This window comes from Paroedura picta, chromosome 10 (genome assembly GCF_049243985.1).
Source record: "Paroedura picta isolate Pp20150507F chromosome 10, Ppicta_v3.0, whole genome shotgun sequence".
Classification (NCBI taxonomy): Eukaryota; Metazoa; Chordata; class Lepidosauria; order Squamata; family Gekkonidae; genus Paroedura; species Paroedura picta.
Window position 1 is genome coordinate 80,974,918 of NC_135378.1, and position 8,004 is coordinate 80,982,921.

An 8,004-nucleotide genomic window follows, 5' to 3' on the forward strand; every position below is an offset into this window, starting at 1 on the left:
ATTATTCCGGAGGAGGGGAATTAAGCCCTCCTTTACAGAGATAGAAAGAGGGAGAGAGAGCATGCAATGGGCAAGTCAGGGCCGGATAGGGTTTCTTCAGTGAATTTGGGACATGGCATGTATGACCTCCGCAACCAGGCTTCTAAGAGATTTCCCTCTCCTCTTTTCAGTAACCGCTTTCCAGTACAGGACAGTCCTAAATGGAGTTACGGCCTTCTAAATCTATTGAAGTCAGTGGGCTTAAAAGGGTAGAACTCTGCTGAGGATGGCATTCTCATATACTTCTCAGGCCGACGATGCTCGGATGTTTTTGGTTACCCGATCCAAGCAGCCGAGGAGGACGGGATTCCGCGCTAGCGATTAAAGCAGATTTTTTCAACCTTTCGACCTGAAATATCTTTCCGGCTACGAGGCGCCCCAGAGCCAGGCCTGAAGCGTTGCAGAGTTCACTAAAGGCAGAACATAGAGGGAAAGCTGAGGAGCTCTCAAGGAGCCCAGGTGGGAATTCCTGGGTTAACGGTATTGGTCTAGGACAGGGATAGTCAAACTGCGGCCCTCCAGATGTCCATGGACCACAATTCCCAGAAGCCCCTGCCAGCATTTGCTGGCAGGGGCTTCTGGGAATTGTGGTCCATGGACATCTGGAGGGCTGCAGTTTAACTACCCCTGGTCTAGGATGTGAGAAACCCAGGTTCGAATCTCTGCCCCGCCACGTGGAAATTTGCTGAGTCACCTTGGGCCAGTCACACATTTTTAGCCTGACCTACCTCACAGGGTTGTTGTGAGGATCAAACCGAGGAGAGTGATATAAGCCGCTTTGGCAGTCCTCATTGGGGAGAAAAGCAGGATTTAAATAAAGTCAATAAGTATTGATAGAGAGCCAGCGTGGTGTAGTGGTGAGAGCGTTAGCCTGGGATATGGGAGATCCAGGTTCGAATCCCTCACTCAGCAAGGGTCAGGAGAACTAGAAGACCAATAGGGGGGGGGAAATAACCCAATGCACTAATCTATTGGATTGATGCTCTAGAACAGGGGTAGTCAACCTGTGGTCCTCCAGATGTCCATGGACTGCAATTCGCATGAGCCCCTGCCAGCAAACGCTGGCAGGGGCTCATGGGAATCGTAGTCCATGAATATCTGGAGGACCACAGGTTGACTACCCCTGCTCTAGAATGCTGCAGTCACAAAAATTGATACACAGGAGGCAGGCAAAAAGATTATTTGGGAAACGGTCCCGGTTGGGTTCTGGCACGAGCTGTATCTTCATCTTGGCGAGCCGTGCTCTTTGTTCTCCCTAATAACCGCATTAATTGAATCGAGATTAAAATAATTTAAAGAGCCGCAATTAGTCTTGTAGAGGAAATAACCTCAGAAGGGTGAAACCGATTTACATAAATTCCTTATTAAAAGGGAGAGAGGCGCGTTCCTCATCCGCCACGCAAAAACCTCCCCCTTTGATGGATCGCTCGGAACAAGCGTGCGCCGTTTCGGCTTCAAAGGAGACGCACGACCTCCGCCCTCGGAATCCGATTCGGACTTGTTCTAAAATGCGGTGTTAATAGAGTCTAAGCCCCAAACGCAGTGCAGTGCAAAAGAGAGAGATTGCAAAACAATCGAGCAGAGAAAGGAGAAAATAATCCCACCACATAAAGAGAAAAGCAGGATATAAATAAAGTCAATAAGTATTGATAGAGAGCCAGTGTGGTGTAGTGGTTGCAACAAATGCTCCCGGCCCAGGGATGTACAAACAAGAACCTACGAAAACCCATGACAGACGAGCATGCGAAGGGAACACCAAATGCAGTGTCAGTCACCAACAGAGGATGTTGGGGTTTACTAATAGTTACACTGGGGTGTTATTTTAGTCTCCACAAACGCTAGCTACCCATGGCAAGGATGAACGGTTGCTCTCTGCCATTTTAACTGAACACTGTTTAAGCCACCAACAATGTCTTGCTGGCGGCAAGAACCTCTCGCTTTTGTCTTAATTGACAAGACAGGTGGAAGGGAAATACTCAAGCTCTTCCTTAAATAAATAGGCTTCCATTGGGAAATACCGACAGAGGACTCGGCGAAATAGATGGGCTTTTGTTCATTAACAAAGATTTTTTTAAAGTCTATTTGTTATTGTAAAGAAATCAATTTTTTCCCCCTGCGGATGTTTGAATTGAGCATTTTAACAGTGGACCATGTGCCTTCCTGGGGAGCTGAAGACAACTTCAGTGTAATGGAAACTCTGTAGAGATCTGTGATGTGCTAAGCAAAGAAGCCAGTCCTGTTTTCTAAGATCTGGTAGGGCATATACAAAGAGAGGGACAGAGGAATTCTGTGTTACCTAATTATTTTGGTCCCTTGCTCGATATGGTGCTGTGCTAAAGGGAGGCTTGTTGGCATTCTCTTTTCAGTTGTAGTTTTTGATGCCGGTAGTGGTTCTCTGTACCACAAAGACTGTCACCGTCTCAGACACGCTATTGTAAAAGCAGTGACAGGGGGAAGGCTGGCAGTTGGCAAGCAGATATTCCTGCAGGGGCACACAAGACAGCCAATTGTCCCCGTGGTAATCAAGAGCTGGGTAGCAAAAGATAAGGCCTCAGCACTTGGAAGGGAAACCCTGACCCTCTCAGCGGGCAATTCCATACAGAGGTCAGATGGTGGTAGCAAGTTGCCTGAGAGATAAACCTTTCCAGGACTTGGCAATGATGTGTAACCTTGGAGTGGGCAGGGGGAAATAAGGCCTGCAGGTCAGAGCAGTTATTGTAACAAAAATAAAATGCGTAGGAAGCTAAAGACACCCATTCTTTCTTCCTCTCCTTTTCTTTTTTTCCATCAAGTCACAAGAAACTAATGGCAACCAACCACCTAGAGTGAACAAAGCAAGAAACACTCAAAGGAGTTCCGCCTTCCTCGGCATAGTGACCCTAGTAGCCTACCAGCCAAATACTGACCAGGGCCAGCACTGCTTAGCTTCTGAGATCCAACGAGTTCAGGCTAGCCTGGACTGTCCAGGTCAGGGCTTGCTTACTATTCATTTCTCTTAATTTTTCTGCTCAGGGAAGTCAGAAGGATGGAAGGAGGAGATACTGGACCTGACATGAACCCTTTCCTATCATCATAATCAAGTATGTCTTGCAACAAAAGATTTTTTCCCCCCGGATGTCTTTTTTTCCCTTCACCCTCTCTCCCTGCCTGCAGCTCTTTCTTTTTAATTTTGCCATCCAATCCCATCTGACTTACAGTGACCCCTAGTGGCGTTTTCAAGGCAAGTGACGTTCAGAGGTGGTTTGCCGTTGCCTTCCTTTGCAAAGTGACACTGGACTTCCTTTGTGGTTTCTCATCAATATGCTAACCAGGGTCGGCCCTGCTTAGCTTCTGAAATCTGAAAAGATTGAGCTAACCTGGTCTACTAAGGCAGTGGTCCCCAACCTTTTTATCACCGGGAACCACTCAACGCCTTTTATTGAGGCCCAGTGGGGGGGGGTAGTTTACTCCTCTACTCTCAACCACTTCCCTAACGCTCTCTGATCGCTATGGTAATGTTTAAACATCCCTTCAAAATAAGATACAGACACGCCACAACAATGAACATAAGGAACATTTTATTTTCATTGAAATTTTAACTCATGACAATGACAAATCAATGGGAACCCTGAGCTTGTTTCTCTGCAATGAGATAGTCCCATCTGGGAGTGATGGGAGACAAGAACACCCAAAGTGTGTTGTAAAGGGCCGGGGGGGGGGGAGGCGTCCTTCGGGGCCCACCTCCAGTTAGTCGACGGACCACATGTGGTCCGCAGCCCACAGGTTGGGGATCGCTATACTAAGGTTAGGGCCTGTATCTTATCTTATTTTGACAACTGAAATGTGTTTCCCCATGAAATAATAGAATCATGGTGCAAGAAGGGACCCTCCAGACTCATCTAGTCCAACCCCCTGCAGAATGCAGGAATTACAGAACTACCTGCTCACCTACAGTGACCCCAATTCCATGGCCAGATGATGCCCCCCCCCCAAAATACCCTATTTGAAAGAGGCGATTGGCATTTCCCTGGGCATGCAAGAAAGGACTGTAAGCCCCTTTGAGCCTCCTTTGGGTAGAGAAAAGTGGCATATAAGAACCAACTCTTCTTCTTCTTCTAACAAAAATGGAAGCTTTTAGTTTAAAAAAAAATAAAGACAAAATGAAACGGAGGGACGCAAAAAAGAAACTGCACAGCATACAGATCACACAATGCCTGCCGACAGCCGCTTGGATCCGAGTCAAACTTTGAATACCAGGAAGTAGGGCTATACCATTTAGTTCCATTCCATTAATTCACATAATAAAGTAAAAATATTTCATTGATTGCAAAGTGGTCCCTGATTAATCAGGCAGATTTTTAAAGAAATCAAGTCCTAAATATTAGTGACAACAGCGCTGTTCTAATAGATGCCTCCCCCCATTTTCCATCACGCAAATTAAGTGAATGTGCATCTCCTTCCAATATCTGTATAATTAATTCTATTCCTACTCATCATGTGAATCCTAAACTGCTCTGAGCTCTAGAAGTCCTGATAGCTAATATCCACAAATTACTGGCAAGGTTACCAACTTCCAGGCATGGCCTGGCGATCTCTGAGAATTACAGCCAATCTCCACATTAAGATTAGTTCTCTTTGAGGAAATGGCTGGTTTTGATGGGCACACTCTATGGCAGGGGTAGTCAAACTGCGGCCCTCCAGATGTCCGTGGACTACAATTCCCATGAGCCCCTGCCAGCATTCGCTGGCAGGGGCTCCTGGGAATTGTAGTCCACGGACATCTGGAGGGCCGCAGTTTGACTACCCCTGCTCTATGGTATCATAAAGCTGCCTTATACTAAATCAGGCCCTGCATGCCAGTATGGTTTACTCAAACTGTCAGTGGATCTCAGGTAGCGTCTTTCACATTATCTGGTCCTTTTAACTGGAGATTTTCCACAGAGCCACAGCTCCACTCCATGGCTTTCCAGGGTCTCAGGCTAAGGTCTTTCACACCACCTGCCTCCTAGTTCTTTTTTGCTCCCTGGTCCTTTTAACCGGAGATGCTGGGGATTGAACCTAGGACTTTCTGCTTGCAAAGCAGAGTCTTTTCAACTGAGCCACAGATGCCTCCTTACAAACGTCTCTCCTGTCTCCAAATGTGCTCTCTCCAGGCTCCACCCCCAATCTCCAGGAATTTCCCAAGTCAGAGTTGGCAACTCTAATTACTAGGACTCGAATGCACCCTCATCAACCTAGATCAGCAAACTTGAAGCCCAGAAACTTGCGTTTGTAAATAAAGAGAGCTGAGATTCACAAGGTTGTGATCTCTGTGTCTTATTCAGCATCGCATGATATGGAATTTACGTTATAGGCACAGCTCTCACCTTAAGGACCTTCCCTAGCCGGTGAATCAGCATTATTTCTACTTATTACTGCAATGTATCCACATTTCTAAGGATTTGTGCCTGGCTTGAAATTAATATTGAATGGTTTATATAAGGGGATAGTGCCATCTGCTGGCATCGATTTGTAATGCAGATTCAAGTGGACAGATGTGTTGGTCTAAAGCAGCAGAACAAAGTTTGTTGCGGTTCACATACCTTATCAACCACCTTAATTCTCCCTCCAAGAGCAGACTAGTATAGTGCTTACAGGGCAGTGGCCTCTAATCTGGAGAACCAGGTTTGATTCCCCACTTCTCCTCCACAGGGAGCCAGCTGGGTGACCTTGTTCTAGCCACAGTCCTCTCAGAGCTGTCCTACCCCCCAGCTACCTCACTGGGTGTCTGTTGTAGGGAAAGGAAGGGAAAGGTGTTTGTAAGCCACTTTCAAACTCCTTTATGGAGTGAAAAGTGGGGTATAAAAACCAACTCTTCTTCTATCACAGTTGTGGTTTAGACTAGGCAGGCAAGCCCCGGGTTCAAATCCTTCTCTCCTCTCCCCTAAAGCTCATTGGGTGATTTCAGACCAGACGTACATTCTCAGTCTGGCCTATTTTGTCACTCTGATGAAATAAAGCAAAGGGACTCAAGTTCACTACCTCGGGTTCCTCGGATGAGGGAGGATTACAATCTTATCAATACAACAAAGAGAAATTCTCACAATTCCTTGACCGAAAGCCTTGACAGCCGTACAGGATTAAGAAAACACTACAGTTGGAAATGAAAGCCAGAAACAATCCCCCTTTTCTGCACTTCTGCTGGAGAAGGCAAAAGAATTGCGGGAGATCAAAGAAGAAGAGTTGGTTCTTATATACCGCTTTTCTCTACCAGAAGGAGTCTCAAAGAGGCTTCCACTCGCCTTCCCTTTCCTCTCCCCACAACAGACACCCTGTGAGGTGGGTGAGGCTGAGAGAGCCCTGATATTCCTGCTCGGTTAGAACAGAAGAAGAGTTGGTTCTTATATGTCACTTTTCTCTACCCAAAGGAGGCTCAAAGTGGCTTACAGTTGCCTTCCCTTTCCTCTCCCCACAAGAGACACCCTGTGGGGTGGGTGAGGCTGAGAGAGCCCTGATATCACTGTTCGGTTGGAACAGTTTTATCAGTGCTGTGACTATCCCAAGGTCACCCAGCTGTCTGCATGTGCGGGAACTTGGAATCAATCCCGGCTCACCAGATTAGAAGTCCGTACTCCTAGCCACTACACCAAGCTGTCTCTCTGCCACCCACTGCTTTAAAGCAGTCTTGAAAAATAGCTGGGGGGGGGGAAATAACTTTGAAGGGCTCACCCCACACACTTAAGGATCTCCCTTCTTCTCTGCCACCATGCCCCCTTGACGCAGCCTCAAGTACAGATTGGGGCCTAGTTTTCACACAGTCTTTGGCAGCCCAATATCCAGGTAGTGGGTGTTTCCTGGCTCCTTCTTCCCGAAAGCAAAGGGCCAGTCCCAGCTTTCCTCCATCTCACTGAAGCAGGGGGTGCTACAGGAGACACCTCTTGGTGGGGAGATAGCCAGAGATTTGGGGGATGGAGCCTGGGGGAGGGCAGGGTTTGGGGAGAGGAGAACCATCTGCAGGATGCAAGGCCATAGAGTTTGCTTCTCAAAGCAGATACTTCCTCTGTGGGAACGGATCTCTGTGGCCTGGACACCATTCTAAACTCTCTACCTACAATATCAAATGCTGGTTTTCTATGAACAGATGTTCTGTTGTATTAAATCTTTCACACGCAGTTGGGTAAGGCCTCACCCCCAGTCTGAAAGGCAATAAGCCCAGACCAGATATCCAATTATGGATATCTAATATGCAGTAACCACACTTCCCCACACAAGGTAGAAAGTCCCGTATCTCACCTGTTGTCTTTTGGACATCCCTACTTCTTCAGCCTTGTTGTCCTCTTCTACTTCATTCTTGGTCTCCGTTGACTTTGCAATTCAACAGCTTAACACAGCTGCATTCAATCAGGAAGGAATTGCAATCAGCCCATTAAGGATTGTTGCAAAAGCTGTTTAAAGCAGCTAAGCCACACCTGCGTGATTACTAGTGGGGCCAGGTGATCAGTGCTGGAACTGCACCCATGAGCTGTGCAAAGTCCCCAGCATGTGCCCTGGGGATTCTTTTGTTTAAAGGCGGGCTCCCACCCACTTCTTTGCTTCTTCGGGAAGAAGCATTTCAGGGTGTGCTTCGCTCAAGTGAGCAAGCAGCCGTTAGGCTTAGCTCTCTCCATCTGCTGATGTGTAGGCATGTAGTCTGTTTGATCAGCCATCGGGACTTGAAATGTGTTTACTTTGTACTCTGCTTTTGAATGCTGCTTCAGTAAGGAGACTGAAGCAGATTTGTTTTCATGTATAATCTTTCCAGTAAAGATTACTCTCTTTTAAACCTTAAAGTCTGCACCTATGCCTCAGCCACAAAAGTAACTAATACTTGCATCCTTTCAAAACACTGTTACTCTGTAGTTCTATTTCCCTGAAGGGACCCAAGCCGAGCCCAAAAGTTCCAAAACAACCACAATGGCTTTTAAGGTCTGAGAAGGAACAATAACTAGACTGCTGGGGGTCACAGAC